Source organism: Phyllostomus discolor, chromosome 5 (genome assembly GCF_004126475.2).
Source record: "Phyllostomus discolor isolate MPI-MPIP mPhyDis1 chromosome 5, mPhyDis1.pri.v3, whole genome shotgun sequence".
NCBI lineage: Eukaryota > Metazoa > Chordata > Mammalia > Chiroptera > Phyllostomidae > Phyllostomus > Phyllostomus discolor.
The window spans coordinates 143,743,191-143,760,116 of NC_040907.2; the positions used below are offsets into that span (position 1 = coordinate 143,743,191).

General features: G+C 40.6%; 1 protein-coding gene across 3 annotated transcripts in view; it reads left to right on the forward strand.

Moving 5' to 3' along the window:
• Positions 1 to 630: 630 nt before the first annotated feature.
• STAMBPL1 (STAM binding protein like 1) overlaps positions 631 to 16,926 on the forward strand; it is a 46,338-nt gene continuing 30,042 nt past the window's right edge. Inside the window, exon 1 of one of the 3 annotated variants that reach the window (XM_028512096.2) lies at positions 631 to 1,255. The gene's annotated coding sequence lies outside the window, so the exon portion shown is untranslated. The other 2 variants (XM_036026963.1, XM_036026964.1) reach the window with 2 other exon arrangements.

Consider the following 16,926-nt stretch of genomic DNA (forward strand, 5'->3'; position numbering starts at 1 on the left):
TTAGTGGCAGAGCCAGGGCTGGCAGTTTAATCTCCAAGGGAAAATCAGGCTAGGAAAAACTGGTATTCCACTGCCCCTGTAGGCCGCCACTTCGCTCACTTGCAAGTCGCCTCCCAACCAAACTATGGAAACGGGGAAAGTGCCTGTGTTTCATCAAGCAACAGCAATGTTTGTAAAACATTTATAAATCAGTAGAATCTTCCTGGCCAATAAAAATAGCTTTTGGTGTTAAATCAGATTTTAAATCTTAACTTCTACTGTTCCTTCATCATGGATAAAATGAGAGTGTCATTTACAAGTCTGTGGAGAGGATGAAATAAGATTTCAAGTTGGAGCATCTGGCGTTATACCAGGACCATACTAAAGACACTGCACATGATAATTATAATATAATAACATCCAGATGATATTATAATAATTTGCATTACCTGTGGAGGGTAAAGTGGGCATGGAGGGAAAGAGGATTAAAGTATTTCACGGTGGGAGTAGGTTATGGACAAATCTCAAGGTGGGATTCCTAATAGGCGGTATAAGTGGGATTTTCCCCCAAACCCCATCTTTTCCCCAAGTTCATGGTCAAATCCATCTGTATCACAGGTGTGTGCACTGCAGTCTTCCGTGAAATTGATGGTAGAGTAAATTGGGAGTCCAGGTGGTTCGGGGCTGTGGAGCGGCGTGCCAGGTTTCAGATGAGAAAGTCGCACCCATTCGTTTCGCTCTCGCAGTAGGCCCACCGCAGAGATTTGCTTTTCCACCTGCGAGCTTCTTCTGCCGGTTGCGGGAGGCCGCAGCGGCGGAAGAGGGGGCGGAGGCAGAGGCGGAGGCGGCACCCAGAGGCCGGGTCAGGGGAGGCCGGGACCACAGCAGTGACAATTTCTTTCCAGCAGCGGCGGCAGAGGAACGACGGCAACAGGCTCGGGATCAGCCGGCCTGCGCGTGGGTTTGCGGGGACGCTGATCGCCCCGGCGCTACGCAGCCACTGCAGCCAAGGGGAGGACGAGAACCACGCACGCACCCGGAGCGAGTGGACCTAGCAAAGCTCCATCGGTCCACGGAACCCGGAGGAAGGACGGCCGAGGCGAGCGAGCCGGCACCTTCACGCTGGCTGCCTTAGCACCCAGCTGCAGTGCCTTCTAGCAAAAGCCAGAGCGGCTCAGGCTGCAGCGGCAGGACGGATGCCAAGGCCACACGACAGGCGCAGGTGCAGCCCCTGCAGTCGCCGTCCCACGCGGGGTCCAGACATCGGGGGTTGCTGGTGAGTAGGTGCGCGTGCGCGCATGTATGCATGAGTGTGAGCGCGCACCAGCGCAGGCGAGTGTGCACGCCGATTCTGCGTGCACGGTGGCCTGGCGCGCCGCCAGTCCCTCTTCCGCTGGCGGCGTCGGGTCTCGGGTTCGTTGCGCGGGAAGAGAATGCCTTTTGCTGGCTCACTTCCTTCAGGTGCCCTGATCGGTTGCCTCCGCCTGCGATGCTTCAGTGCCGCCCCAGCCGGCCCCTAGGGGTTCGTTTCACCTTGATGAGTCAGGCAGGAAGCTGTGGCTCTAGGTGGCAGGGCCGGACTCTGTAAGTGACCTACACGCGTGTTTGTGGTTCCAACTTGGACATGGTGTTGGCATTGAAAGAGACCACCGCTCTGCCTTTGGAGGTGCGTGGTGTGGAGAAGGGAGGGGCCAGGATTAGAAAAATAGACTTTTACCTTTGTCGGGTATATAGCATGCCTCTCTAGATGACGTTTACTTTTATGCCGTTTATGGGCAACTCCTAACATTTCCCCTCACCTGAGCAATTTAGGCCTTAACCAAATGTCTTTAATGAAATGCACAAAGTGTAATGTCACTGGAACATAATTTTCCAGAACTCTCTAAAATAACCCACACTGTTGATATCCGAGGGCCTAAGATGGTGTGATTACTGAAATTTTTTTTAAATTACAAAACCTATATAATTTTATTAACCAATGTTACCTTAATGAATTTAATTTTTAAAAAACTTTAAAAATACGTATGTAATAAGTAATTCAAGAAACAGAATCTGATCTAGAGGAGTGAAAAAAAATCTTAAGTGTTTGAGTGGCATGGGGTGTGGGTGGCTCTCTGGAAATCAGTGTTTGGTAGAAAGTAAGAACAGACAGCTTTCAGATTAAGCTCCAGTGAGTGCACTGCTTTCCAAACATCTTGCTAGCCACTGGGAAGAAAACGGAGCCCTAGATTTTAGGGAGTTTCCAAAATTATTGTATCGGTAAGATGCTGATTTATGATTTCATGATTCAAGGCCTTGTCAGTGTCAGGTTTGCTCCAGCAGATAAATTACACCTGGATTTTTGACTTCCTGTGTGAAGTTTTTGGTGGTAGTTTTCTGTGATAGTTTTATAGGGATTAAGCCACTGGGTTTTATTTTTTCCCAAGACTTTGTTTCAATGAACAATCTTATGTTTGTGGGGTGGATCCTCAACTCAATTTCAAAAATGTACTCTATAGCTGAATTGTAGTAGACATTTTGTAGCTATAAATACTGATTTAAAAAAATTTCAGGTTCGTGTCTTTGAGAAATAGATTCCTCTTTACAATTACTCTGTTATAGCCTCTTCATTCAAAGGCAGGAACTGTCGTGGAATCTACCTGGAGAATGACTGGCTGCTGCTTTTCTGTTCAAGCCTATATCCAAGCATGTTGTCGGCCACTTGGGCATGTCAGCTGGAATTTATGTATCAGCTGATTCTTGGGAATTTTTTTAAAAAATTCATTTTATTATATTCTTTGGTAAAACAAGCACCATTGAAATTATGAGGCAGAGAATCCTAGTCACTTTCCCATGTTGTGGTCTTCAGGGCCAGTTCCTTGCCTACTTTTGCTGCTTCATAAGCTTGAGGAGAGGACCCGAGGGGAGCAGCATCACCAAGGGTGTCCTCAGCCAAGAGATTTGCCCCTGGAGCAGAGAATGTCTCTGGGGTTGGCTCTGGGACTGATAAAAGCAGTCAAAAGAGTTGTTAATAATAGTTACCTCTTTTTACTTTCATCAGCTAGGACTTAACAAAACCAGTCTGATCATCTTCCTCCCTCAGTGACTTCCCAGTCCTACTTACAGCATCAACCCGGGGAGTGAGGTTGCTTTTCACACAGAAGAGTCGGGTAATTCTTGCTCAAAATACGAAGGGTAGAAGAAATACGTAGTTGCTGCCTAGGAAATGGCAGGTGCCTTCGTGGAGCCTTCAGTTACAAATTAGACACGATGTAATCCCCTAGATTTGTGATTCTGTCTAATGCTAGCGTTTTTTTCTCAGCCTCGTGAAAGATTTATAAGTAACTTGAATGATACTACAAGAAATGACTCATAGTCATCGCTGAAAATATTAGAGTCAGCTGTCTCTTCCTTTGGGCTAATGGATCACAGATGCTCAATAAATATTTGTTAAATGAAAAACAATTCTAGAATGTCTTTACTTCCCAACTTAACTGCATCACATCTAGTGTTGATTATTTCTAGACATAACATTATATGAATCACCAAACTTTTTATCAAATTGAAGCCCATTGATATATTCAATAAAGTAAGATCAACTTCTTCCACAAAGGAACAGTAACAATCCCTTTGGGATACAACAAAAACAAACAAACAGAAGTACATTATTGGTATCTGTTGACTAGCTTATTCCAGCTGGATGAACATGTGACTTGCCCTGTGGCATATGTGAGTGTACATTCAGAAATCCTGAGTTGACAGCAGAATGTTCAACTCAGGAATAATCTGGATGTAGCCACATCCGGATGTACCTTTTGTCAGATATTATTTGCATTTCTAAGCAAGGCAGATGAACTTCTAGTACCGTCCAGCATCTCATGCTAAATGGAAAAGCCAATTAAACCTTTGGAAAATGGCTAAGTCATGAAAACACATGGTGTTTGGTTTTCTTTCTAAATTTTAAATTAAATTCATGTATGTTTGTCCATTGATGTGGCTGGTTCAGAGTCTAATTCAGACTGGTAGTTACTTAGTAACTTGCATTTATGAAAAGCAACTCCTTTATATAAGCACCAGTAATTCATATGTTTTAATTTGCTCTAGTTGGCCTTTCAAAGTCCTTTTGGAAATGGTTGCATTGTATGATCTGGAATATTAAGGCTGCTATGCCTTCCTCTTTTTTTTTAATAGTTCTGACTTTCCATACCCCATCATTAGAAGTTTATGATTCATGATCTAATTTCAGGACTAAAGATTAGAAAGATGTCTTAAGTTTGCCTGGATATTAACATTATCATGCATATTAATAATGCAGATTCTCTGTTTGACCTTCTTCCATTTATGTCCTCCAGTCAAACTTGTTATATTCTGAATAAAAAAATCAAATGAAATCTTTAAACGTTTATTTTTTTTCTAATGGGCTAGGTCCAAAATAAATAAATGAAATAAAAAATAGCTTATCACTGTTTTGAAGTAATACAAACACTGATATCCTCTGAAGAATGAAACCTGGCCATTTTTATCAGGTATTTACTTGGTCCTTGAACAAGTGTTAAAGGTGTGTTCCTTTCACGTTTTATTAAGGCCCTTGAAAACCAGGGAGCTGAATTTTGATTCGATAAGGTAGCCAATTCAAGATAGGTTCCCTGGAAGGATTAAGTGATGAAAACCTCTTTTTGGAAGAACACTTTGGCAATTGGGTGAGGAGTGAATTAGTAAAAGGAGGGAGGGCAGGTGGTGATCTCCTGCCAGATTATGATAGCCTGACTTTTAATCCAAACACTGAAAGGGAGAAGGGAAAATTTAAGACAGACATCAGAATTCTTTGTTCTATGCGGAAGGGGGATGGTAAGCCTGTGGCACGAGTCTGATTGTTCACATGTTCCACGTCCACGGGACAACACCCATTGACCGCAACCTTCTTATTTGCTGCTGAGCTTTGGTGTAACCTCAGTATCGTGCAAACGTTTGACTGATATTTAGTAATATTAGTTATTGAACACGTGCTACATGCTAGGCACTGTGCAAAGTCTAACACATGTTGTGTCTAGGATGATGGCATAGTTGGGAGTGTGAATTCTTGCCATTTACTAGTTGTGCATCTCTGAGCAAGTTACTAACTTCTCTAAGCCACCACTTCCCCATCGTTCAACTGGGATATCAATTTGTATCTCATGAGGCGTGGGGGAGGGTCAGATGAATACATAGGTATAAATGTAAAGGGATTAGAAGTGTCTAGCAAAAAGTTAAGTGTATATGCATTTGTTGTTATTGTTATTATTAATTTAGGAAACAACTTTATGTACTAGGTACCATTGTGCAGATTGAAACACTGAGGTACAGAGATGCAGGTGAATTGCTCCGGGTCATATGCTGGTAGGTGATAGAGCTGGGAGTCGGACCCAGATGGTCTGACGCCAAGGCCTGCTTTCCAGACTTGTACTGATAACACATCCCTGTCTCCTGTACTGCATGCTAGGTGCCGGAGGCTTGTGCTCATGGAGATTCCCGGGTCTATCATCTCCCTTGTAGAATATGCCATCTCCAATGTAGGATTCTGGCCCAGATTGTTGAACAAAATTTTTGCTATTTTTACTTGATTCTTTCATATTTTTAAGTGGTATTTTTCCTTAAGAAGCATTCCAATTTCTGTTATTATACTTGCTTTAAAAATCAGTTATTTTTTGGTTTTTGCCTAACAGTTGACATATGCAATACATATTCATTTGTAACATCTCTCCTTATACCCAGTGATTCTTTGCTGGAGGCAGCGAGGCTGTGTCTCCCTAATATAATGTGTAATATATAGCTCATATTATATATTATATAAGTAATGAATAATGTAATATTATCTAATTATATAATATATTATATACATTTAATATTGATGTAGATGTTACAGACATTGTATTAGGTATGCATCATATACTTTTGTATACACTATATTCCTATATGTATACATTCTATGATGTGCACATTGTATATAATATACAGTACCTTATATTAGGGAGACATTTACATTATATGCAACTTATACATAAAGAATCACTGGGTGTAAGGAGAGATGTTACAAATGAGTGTGTGCACATTAAGTTGTTGGGCAGGTACCACAGTCTTAGCATCTCTTATATCCCATTCATGAGTGATGGTGGAATTGTGACATTTTGTAACTATTTCTATTTACAATATTTTATAGAGTAACTGCAGAGTAAATTTTAGCTGTTCTTTGACTCACTGAAGTAATTATTGTCTAATTACAAGAGGCCAGATTTTAGTTTTAGTGGGAAGACTGCTATAGCAACTAAGAATATAAAGTTCCTAATTCCCCCAGAGCTGCTTTTTTTTTTTTATTGACTTTAGAAAGAGAGAGAGGAAGGGGTAGAGAGAGAGGAATAGGAACACTGATTTGTTATCCCACTTACTTATGCATTCATTGGTTGCTTCTTGCATGTGCCCTGACTGGGATTAAACCCACAACCTTGGCAAATTGGGATGATGGTGTAACCAGCTGAGCCGCCCCGCCAGAGCCCCCACAGATGCTTTAGGAGAGACTGACTGTGCCATCACCGATGCTACTATTTAACATTACATTAGTCTTTATATAGCTTCTTGTTCTTATCAATAATTTTCAGAAACCTGTAACTAGTATTGTTTTTTTCTAAGGAGGCAAAACCTTTTCTTGGTCTTGTGTAAAGTTCTTGGGTAAAACATGACTATTTCGTTGAAGAAAAAATGTTAAATCTCATCTTTAAAAACACAGTGTGCACCCTTTGATTTACCCTTTGGGTAAACTAGCATCGTTATTGAACTCAAGTTCAGTTCCTTTTAAAGGAGTTTTTTTTAAAATTTCATGAGTTTAAACTTGATTAAGGATGATAGAATTAGAGATTTGGTGAATTTGGTGTTTTGTTTTTTAAACTTCCCCTATACTTCTGTCTCAGTGGCATCACGGTGACTAAGCCACAGATTCGGTAAGGGTCCATCTAAGTGATAACGGTCCCCTGGGACCCATCATGAATTATTCATTTTGGTTGTTTGCTTTGATGACTGTTGGGTGAATTTGGAAGTGGGAAGGTAATGATGACTCATTTTTACCCTCCCTGGCTCTTACTGAATACTTCCTGCCCATTTTGCCTTTTCCTGTGTTCAGAGGGAAACCCCAGGATGGGTGGGTCCCTTGGGACAGTGTTACACTTCAAACTTGAGTGGTTGAAGCAGTTCTGCACCTTTTAATGAAAGGGGGTAGGAAGACCACAGTCAGTAATGGTGATCTTGGTTGAATTCAGCTCAGTTAAGGACCCTGTGATTGTATTTATTTTGTTGCTGGAGCCCTAGTTTTTGACACTGGAAATACGCATTTCCACCACTGAGAAGTAGAGGGAGCCTTTTGTGCCTGGGGGTTCATGCTTCAGCCTTCTGGTGGACTTACTGCAGTTCTTTTCTCAATCGATTTTGTCCTTGAAATGTTGGTTTATAAACTGGTTCATGAGATAAGTTTTCTTTAAGAGGAGGAAAAAATGGACACGTTGAAAGGAATGAGGTTAGAAAAGAGAGGGTTGGAGTAAGTCCTTCATGTGTTCGTGGTTTTGTTCAGTCAGGCAGAGAAACTGCTCTTTGATTCAATATAGTAGTTTAAGAAAAATTAACAAAAAGATGAAAATCAGTTGGAATCACTGGGTGTGGAACTTTATTTTCCCAATGAATAAATAATTCAAGAAATTAAAATGTAGGCTTTGAAAGAAATGTAAATTTCCATCACATTCTTATGACATAAAGGTTATTTTTCTTCGGCAAGTATAATGGTATTGAAAAGCTTTAGACAGGTAACTGGGGAGGGCAGTGCTTCTCAGACTCGTCTCTAAAAACCATGCCATCTTTCATCCCACCGCTATTGACTTCTATTCCATGTATTTGGGTGGGTCATCGTGACAACCTTCTTGAGGGATTGTGATGCAGGTGGTCAATTAAACCGCACTGAGGAAAACCTACTTAAGAGCTAAATCTAATTTTATATTCAGATTTGTATTTCTATTTTTACATTTTCTGCATTTTCCCTCCTGATTTCCATGGACATTTTTATGTAATAACATAATCATCAAGCTGCTTTCAGGTTTCTATAATGGCACTGTATACTTGTTTCATTTTCTTACTAACATCTGCTTTTCAATGGATGGATTCAGACAACCGCAGGGCCTGTGGGAATTTTAGAGGGCGTTGCACACTGAATGGCAGGTGTTTGGACAAGGCAGAGAGGGTGTGACCAGAAAAGGAAGCAGGGGAAGATGGGTAGTGGGGGGCAGTGGCAAACAAAGTCTAATGATGCAGCACAAGAGAAAAAGGGTCAGATCTCTGGCTCTGAAGGGCTGGTGAGGGTATTTAGACCTCTCCCAGTATGTTTTTTTTTTAATTATTGGCTTTAGAGAGAGAGAGAAAGAAAGAACATTGATTTGTTGTTCCACTTATTTATTCATTCATTGGTTGCTTCTTGTATGTGCCCTAACCAGGGCTTGAACCCACAACCTTGGTGTATTGGGTACCAATGTGTATTTTTTATTTTATTCTCACCAGAGGATATGTTTTTATTCATTTATTCAGAGAGAGAGAGGAAGTGGAAGAGAAGAGAAAGAAGCATTGATGTGATAGAGAGACATCGATTGGTTGCCTCTCATATACTCCCTGACCCTGACCAGCAATTGAACCCACAACCTAGGTATCTGTCTGTGCCCTGACTGGGAATCAAACCCGCAACCTTTTTGGTGTACAGGATGATGCTCCAACCAACTGAGCCACCAGGGCACCAGTGTGCATTTCTGAGCAGAGAACTAACCTGATGCAAACAAGTGTTACATCTTGAGCTACAGATGTACAGTACCTGGTCCAGATTAGAGGGTTAAAGAACAGGTGGGTAAAACCAACTGGTTTGTCACCATAAAGGCTGGAGGGAGCAAGGGTGAGCAGTCAGGGCCTTGAATTTGGTAGGACTGACTTTGAAGGGTTTATGCAGCAGGGTTTAGGCAGAGTTCTCTGGCTCTGTGTTCCAGGTCTGCAGTCAGTCAAGTTCTGTTTCCAGCAACTGCCTGTATGGTGTGTGACAGACACTAGGGCCACGCAGCTCAGCTGTCAGGCCAGACCAGTGCCTCTGGGTTGAGAAAGCCCTTAAATAGCCACTGCACCATGACTACCTTAATAGTATTGCAAAGCAAGGAGGATGCAGTTATTCTCCCTGTAGGCTAGAGAAACGCAGTAATTTATCAAAACTCACATATCTGGAAACACAGATGTGGCAGAACTAAAATTCAAATACGGAGCTACCTACTCAAATTTAAAGGCTTAAAATAAGTGTGATTTGTCTGATTAGGAAGTGATACACACTTGTAACAGATTGTACAGAGATAAATGAATTGAATGTGACATCCTTCATGATTCCATTCTTCATAGAACAGCTGAGAAAAATTCAGTGTATGTTGTTCAAACTATTTTCTTGCAAATGCCAATACACATTAAATACATTTGTGTTATAGCATTACAGAGATGGAGTCATACTTCCTATAGTATTCTACAACTTGCTTTTTTTCTCACTTAATGCTATAATTTGAACAACTTTCTGGTTCAGCACTTATAGATGTAAGTCCTCCCTCAGGGCTTCATCCACTGTACAGATTCTTTATTTTACATACCCCCTTTTGTAAGCTATTTCATTTCTAAAATGTTAATATTTTTATATCATGCTGTAATGGAGTGGGGAGAGAGAAAGGGAGAGAATTATTTGGGCAAGATAGTCTATGGAGAAATCTTGTAAATGCTTGGTCAATAGGAATGCATGTTAAAAACATTGCCCATATTTTGTCCAATTCTCATCATATTGAGTGTGACAATTATGTAAATTTTATCAATCATAAATAAAAATATCTTGTTCAAAGTCATAGTTTCCTAAGTACTAGTGAAGTTAAACATTTTTCTCGTGTTACTTAGCTATTTATATTTCTCTTATGACTTGTTTATTTGTGCCATTTTTTTTACTTTTTATTTTTTTTAATTTTATTTATTTTTAGAGAGGGGTGAAGGGAGGGAAAAAGAGGGAGAGAAGCATCAATGTGTAGTTGCCTCTCACATGGCCCCCACTGGGGACCTGGCCTGCAACCTAGGCATGTGCCCTGACTGGAAATCGAACTGGTGACCCTTTGGTTTGAAGCCCACACTCAATCCACTGAGGTACACCAGCCAGGGCTTATGTGCCATTTTTATTCAACTCTTTCTCTCATTCTTACTGTTCTGCAGATAGTCCCTGCAGTTTTGCAATAATAGATTAGCCGTTGGGAGTGTTGCAAACTGTTTCCCTTTTGTTGTCCTTTGACTTACAGAAGAGACTTGTAAGGTATTAATTGAGCATTTAAAAAATTATTTTAAAATATCTTCAGACTTCCAAAAATGCAAAAATTGTACACAGACTTTCTGTGTATCTTTTACCAATTTCTGTCCAATTATTAACGCCTTACATCATCACAGTAGTTATCAAAATCGGGAAATTAATATTGTTACAGTACTTGTTTAAGCTACAGATCTCATTCACATTTCATCTCGGGTTCACACTTGCATTTAGTTATTCTGTCTTCTAGGTCCTTTTTAATCTGAAACAGTTCATCTCTTTCCTCTGTCTTTCATCATTTTGACAATTTTTAAGACCATTGCCCAACTGTTTAGTAGAAAATCTCTCAGTGTGAGTGTGTCTCATGATCCTAGGTGAATATATAATTAAGAATGTAACCCAGTCTGGAGGTGGTAAAAATGTCTTGCCTGAGGAAGAGATGCTTAAGCCAACACTAGGAAGATTCAGAGGGAGGAGAAGTGTGAGAAGAGGGTGGGGTCCAGTTGCATAGACCTTGCTTCATGCATCTCAGAACTGCAAGATGCCAGGGTGTACAGGTGGCTGAGTTGGCAGCTGGGTCACACCCACCTTTTGAAGGAACTATTAAGGATACATGATATTAACAGTGATGGAAAGCTATTAAAGCTTTCTAAGTAAAGCAAAGACAATAGCTGAATGACATACCTATGGGCTGTAGAAATAATCAAAGGGGAGCATGCTGGAAAACAGACCAATTAGAAGGCTATTGTAGCAATGCAGAAAAAAGGGTGGCAAAGAGTAACAGCAGACAGCCACTTGCTGCAAGGAAAGATGATGAGCAAATGCAGATTTGAGAGCATTTGGAGGGCGGATTTATAGATGTAAGCAGTAGACTGCACCTGGAGTTGAGGGCGCAGATTCAGGGTGGGTATTTCTAGGTCTTGCCAGGTTTTGTGTAACTGATCAGATGTTGGTATCATTCAGTGAGATGGACAAGTAGTTTTCTGTTGAAGTCAGAGGCATCATTATTTTCAATGACCTTACAGGACATTTACAACATCTCTGCCAACTTTTGCTCCTGTATCATTATGCTCACTTAACTTCCAAGCTCTGTGTGGTTTTCAGCTCAGAATCTCCCCCAGTAACTATTTATTCAGCATTCTTTTTACCACTCTTAGTCTAGACCTCACTGCAGCTGCATACCTGCCTCCCCTCTGGGTTGCTAGTTATTCTTTCTGAAACTTTGTCACTGCCAGACTGTTTTTTTCAGCTTTATAGGGACATAAGAGACTATTTCAATTTAATAAATATGTACTAAGCACCTAGTTAGGGCAGATCACCTTTTTGGGCAGACTGAGAATTAGGTAAGAAGCTGAGCATTAACTGAGAAGATTCAAGGACATTTGCCTGGTGGTGAAAAGTAACTCCATCCTTGTCTTAGTCCTTACATTCAAGTAAATTCTACAGATCAAAGATATTTATCTGAAAATATCTAGTCATTACATTACTACAAGAAAAGGTTGTTGGACATAGTTAAAAAATTGTTGTCATCAGTGAGTTTGAAGGCCTTTTAAAGAAAATTGAAAAACCCAGATATCATAACATCCATTTGACAGCCTCAAATTTTAAAACTTTGTACAAAAATTAAATAACCTTTCAATGAAAACTTCAGCTAAACTAATAAATGTAGAAAGAAGATGAAAATAGAAAATTCACTGTTTTCAAACACTGCAATAGTAATTGTCTCAGAAAGAATCATCTTCAGTTGCTAAAATTAGAGGGGGAAACTATATTTGCATATTTTCAAAGTAACTGCCTATCTCATACTTTGTAAGTATAAAGGATACAGTGGTAGATTTGCAGGAAAGACATGAACAAGAGATCAAAGTTAGTATCACTGATAATGGGGCAAATCAATGTCTCCTGATGTACTGAGAAAGGCATGCTTCTGGGGAATTTTTGCAAAAAAAAAAAAGCATAATGTCTGCTTCCTGTATTGGCTTTGTAGCAGTTACCACAGTTTTAATGATACAATGGTGCAGATAATGGTTCAATATCTTTTTACCTGTCTGCCCTGCCCCCTGCCCCTAGCAAAATGTACATGCAAGTTTTATAAGATCAGATACAGTCTGTCTCTTTGCTCACCATTGTATCGCTAGCTCCTAGCATAAAGTAGTCACTTAATAAATAACTCTGGATAAAGACATGAATGAGAGAATTTATTTGGTACTAGCAGTATCTGTGGGAAGTACATATTTAGCCTGGGAACACACTGAGTGAGAAATCACAGCTGGATGTCCTGGTGGAAATGGGTGGAGAGCATGTGAAGACACAGTGCTAAAGCTCAGATTAAGCTTTAGTTGAAAGCATGAAAAAAATGTGTCTTATGGAATAAAGGTATATTAAGAGGAAAGACGAAAAATTAATAGTTGAGATGCAGCATGAATGAAATGGGAGGAAAAGGGAAACATCTCTGTTTCATTGAGGCCAAGGCAACAGTCCATTCTAAAGTAGGGTATTCAGCTAATCGGGGCCAGGCATTTGGGGGTAACTTGTAACACTCTTAGAGAAATTTTGTCTAAAACAGCGAGTCTCAAGTTTTAATGTGCTTAAAGTCTCCTGGGCTGCTCGATGAAACTAGAGATTCATGGGGCGCCCTTCCTAGAAAGTCTGGCTTGCTGGGGCCTAGAAGTCTGCTTCTTGTAACAAGAATTTCTTCCACCAAGTATTTATGGTGCAGGTGGCCAAGGAACCACACTTAGAGGAAACTTTACATCAGGTTAGAGGGATGGAAGCTTCAGGGAAGTAAAAAAAGGAAGGAGTGAGGGGCGAGCGAAGAGGAGCAGCAGACAGCCACCTGCTAACAGCTTTGGCAGCGAAGGGGCTCTGGAAGCATTTAAAAATGGACTACTGGGGAGGTTACGGATGGACACACAGACTTTTGCTTTTGTTCATTGCTCCGAAGAGATTATCTAGGGCAAGTGGTCCCCAACCTTTTTGGAACCAGGGACCCATTTTGTGGAAGATGGGGGTTGGGTGGGGGACAGGAGGCAGAGCTCAAGCGAGCAGCTACTCTTTTGCCCAGTTCCTAACAGGGTTGGAGACCCCTGGTCTAGGGCAAGACCGAATGCGTGAATGAATGCAGCTGTCTACTGGAGCATGCTGAAGTTAGGATTCCTGTGGTTGGGGGCAGTGAAGGAGCAGTAAATGGGAAGTATTCTAGGCTGGCCCCTGCTTTTCCGTGGTAGTGCTGGACTAAATTCATCGTGTCGAGGTATTGTTCTTGGAAAATTTATGAAAATTAAATAAAGTTGATTAATAATGCCCAAGAACTGACCTCATCTCTGAGCTTCAGGCAACTGGCAGGCTATAAAATGATGTTATTTTGAAATTTTATTTCTGACTCATTGTGCTTCATTGAATTAGATAACTTCTGGATAGTGTTTTCTTAAAAGCAAATCGCAATAAGAAGGGAAGTATGTGCTTTAGAGCTTAGTGGCTTATAGGGTGGCTTATCTTTAGAATGCATAATTTCCAGGAAATTTTAGGTTTTCAACAGTGAGATAACAAAATTAATGTGCTCCTGTGGATTTATGATGACAAAATAATTGTGTACAAATATGAATTTCTCCCTTACACCTTAAATTCATTTTCCAAATGTTTTATGATACATATTAATGAAATCATCACATTAAAAAATAGAGCAGCATCCATAAATTAACACATTTATGAGTGTAGGAAATCTTTTTGAATACCACAGCTTAGAATTTGCATTAAAAACCAGCACATATTTTGAATTAAAGTGTGTCTTGGTAGACTAATTATTATGCATTTGAGTTTTTTAACTACAATGTTCCAGGTGGTCAGTCCCCAGGTAATGAATCATTCTGCCTAAGAAACAAGTGAAAGAAATGATTGCCCTTTTATTTGTTTGACAAGGAAAGATTATGAATCAGATATTTGTAATGCTGAACTGAAATTTCATTTCTGCAGTAAATCTTATCATTCTTGCCCAAGGCCCAAGCATTTGACCTTCACCTGAGTTCACCATTAACTATTAAATGTTAGTTGCCAGTATCGCTGTGTGACTCAGAGTACAAACTCTGGAATCCTGTGCACCATGGTTATGAGCCCTGCTTCACCATTTGCTCAGTTACTTATTCTAGGCACTAATTTTCTCAACTGCCATTTGTCACCCTCTCAACAGCTCTTTCTCTGCAGTTTGGGAAGCTGGGATTCTGGGGTTGGCTGCAGAATCTCCACCCAGGTGGTCCGACTCTGGAGGCTGCATGTCTAATCTTTAAGCCTCTTTGAGGAGGCTCTTGTAAGGGCTGAGATCATTGGGTTGATACATTATTTTAGTTACCCTGAGAAGAAAAGCTGTCTGTTAGTAGTGCCTGTTATTATGATAGCTCTTCTGCTTCAATAAAGGTGATAATACAGTCCTACAATAATATCTCACCTGTCCAGAACTCAGCTTGCTCTTAGTGGAGGGAAAAAAATAAAGGTAAGAAAAATGCCATTTGAGCCGTCAAATTAGAAATCGTGTAGCACATACCCTCCAATCAGCATCGAGTTTACTCATAGGAGATCCCTTCAGATCCCTGTGCAATCCACCTTTTAATTTTACAAATACATTTAAGTTACGTTGTCAGTGTTCTAAGACTAAAAACTGAAGCCAGAGAAGTTTAGTGAAGAAGTTGCTTTTTTCTCCTTTTTGTCTAACAGTAGCAAACAGCATTTATTGAAAGGATAATGAGCCAAAGAATTACAAGAAGGTTATAAAACCAGCTTGGAAACAAGCAGAGAAAAGGCAGCTCAGGATGGGGGCACTTAGAAAAGGAAACTGTAGGAATGGTCTAATGGCGGGCAATGTGATCAGTGCCAGTAGGATAACAAATAAAAAACCTTCAGCTGTTTCTTCCATCTGGTGTGTTCCAGAAGAAAGCACTTCAGTGGCCAAGCACAGGCCATGCATCTGTCCCTGGATATGAGGATGATCAGTAAGGATCCGCCTCTCACGGTGTGTGAGCTGGGACCCCCCTGCAGTTATTGTCCTAATAAGACCATGCACTGTGGTGCATTCCCCGCAGGACAACGGAGGGGCTCCTCAGCAGTTGAAGGGGAGGACTCCCTGGGGGAGGTGAGCTCTCAGTTGTGATGTGAGGATCAGTGTGAGTCAGCCCAACCCATGGGAGTGGGCAGCTGAGGAATGTTCTGGGCAGAGGGCACTGCCGATGGCTGGATGCCGTACAGCCTGGAGCACTTTTGAAAATGGTAAGAACCATGTCTCCCCATTTCACATAGTTCCTTAGTCTTTTTTTCTTAACTAAAAAAATACATTATATACATGATACAAATTTTTTTTACTTTAAACATCCTTACCGAGGTGTAATTGGCCCAGTGTAAACTACACATTTTGTTAAGGTTTGCTATGTGTATGCACCTATCTCCACAGTGAAGATAAGGAACATCTCTATCACACTCAAAACTTTCCTAGTGTTCCCTTGCAGTTATCCCTGCTTCTCCCGCCCTCCCAGCCCACCCAGCACCCCAAACATACTGACCTGCTTTTCTGTCACTAGGGAGCAATTTACTTGTCTGCAGTTTTATAAAAAGGAAACCAGATAGTATGAACTTCATTTTAATATTGTGGTGATTAGATATTTATGTAACTTACGAAGCAGTCATCCTGATAAATCGAACACCATCTGACAACCTACACAGTCAGCACAATATTGTTGACTAAATTCCCAATGCTGTACTCTACATGCCCATGACTACTTCGTAACTACCAACTTGCACATTTTAATTTCTTCCCCTTTTTCACCTCTCCCCTGAACCTTCTCCCATGTGGCAACCATCAAAATGTTCTCTGTATCTATAAGTTTGTTTCTGTTTTGCTTTTAGTTTATTTTGTTTTTGATTTTTTAGACTCCACATGTAAGTAAAATTATATGGAATTGCCTTTCTCTATCTGACTTATTTTACTCAGCATGGTACCCTCTAGGTCCATCTAGATAGCAAGATTCCATTCTTTTTTACGGTGGAGTCATATTCCATTGCATGTATGTACCACCTCTTTTTTTCAGGTTTTATTTATTTATTTTAGAGACAGGGGAAGGGGAGGAGGAAGAGGGAGACAAATATCAATGTATGATTGCCTCCCACACACCCCACACTGGGGACCTGGCCCACAACCCAGGCATGTGCCTTAGATTGGGAATTGAACCAGCGACTGTTTGGTTTGCAGGTCCACACTCAATCCGCTGAGCCACACCAGCCGGGATGCACCACCTATTTATGTATTGATGTATTGTTGGACACTTGAGTTGCTTCTATATCTTGGCTATTGTAAACAACGCCAGAGTGAATATAACAATGCATATATCTTTTCAAATTAGTATTTTGGGTTCCTTCAGGTAAATATGCAGAAGTGGGATTGCTGGCTGCTTCTTTGTCTCTTGCTCCAATATGTGTTTAAAGTCTGTATTTTTCTGGTGTAAGTATTGCTACCCCAACTTTTTTATTTCTGTTTTTATTTTTTTACAACTAATCTATTTTATTTATTTTAATATTGCACTTTTTAAACTATTATTCTGTTATAGTTTCCCCCATTGCTC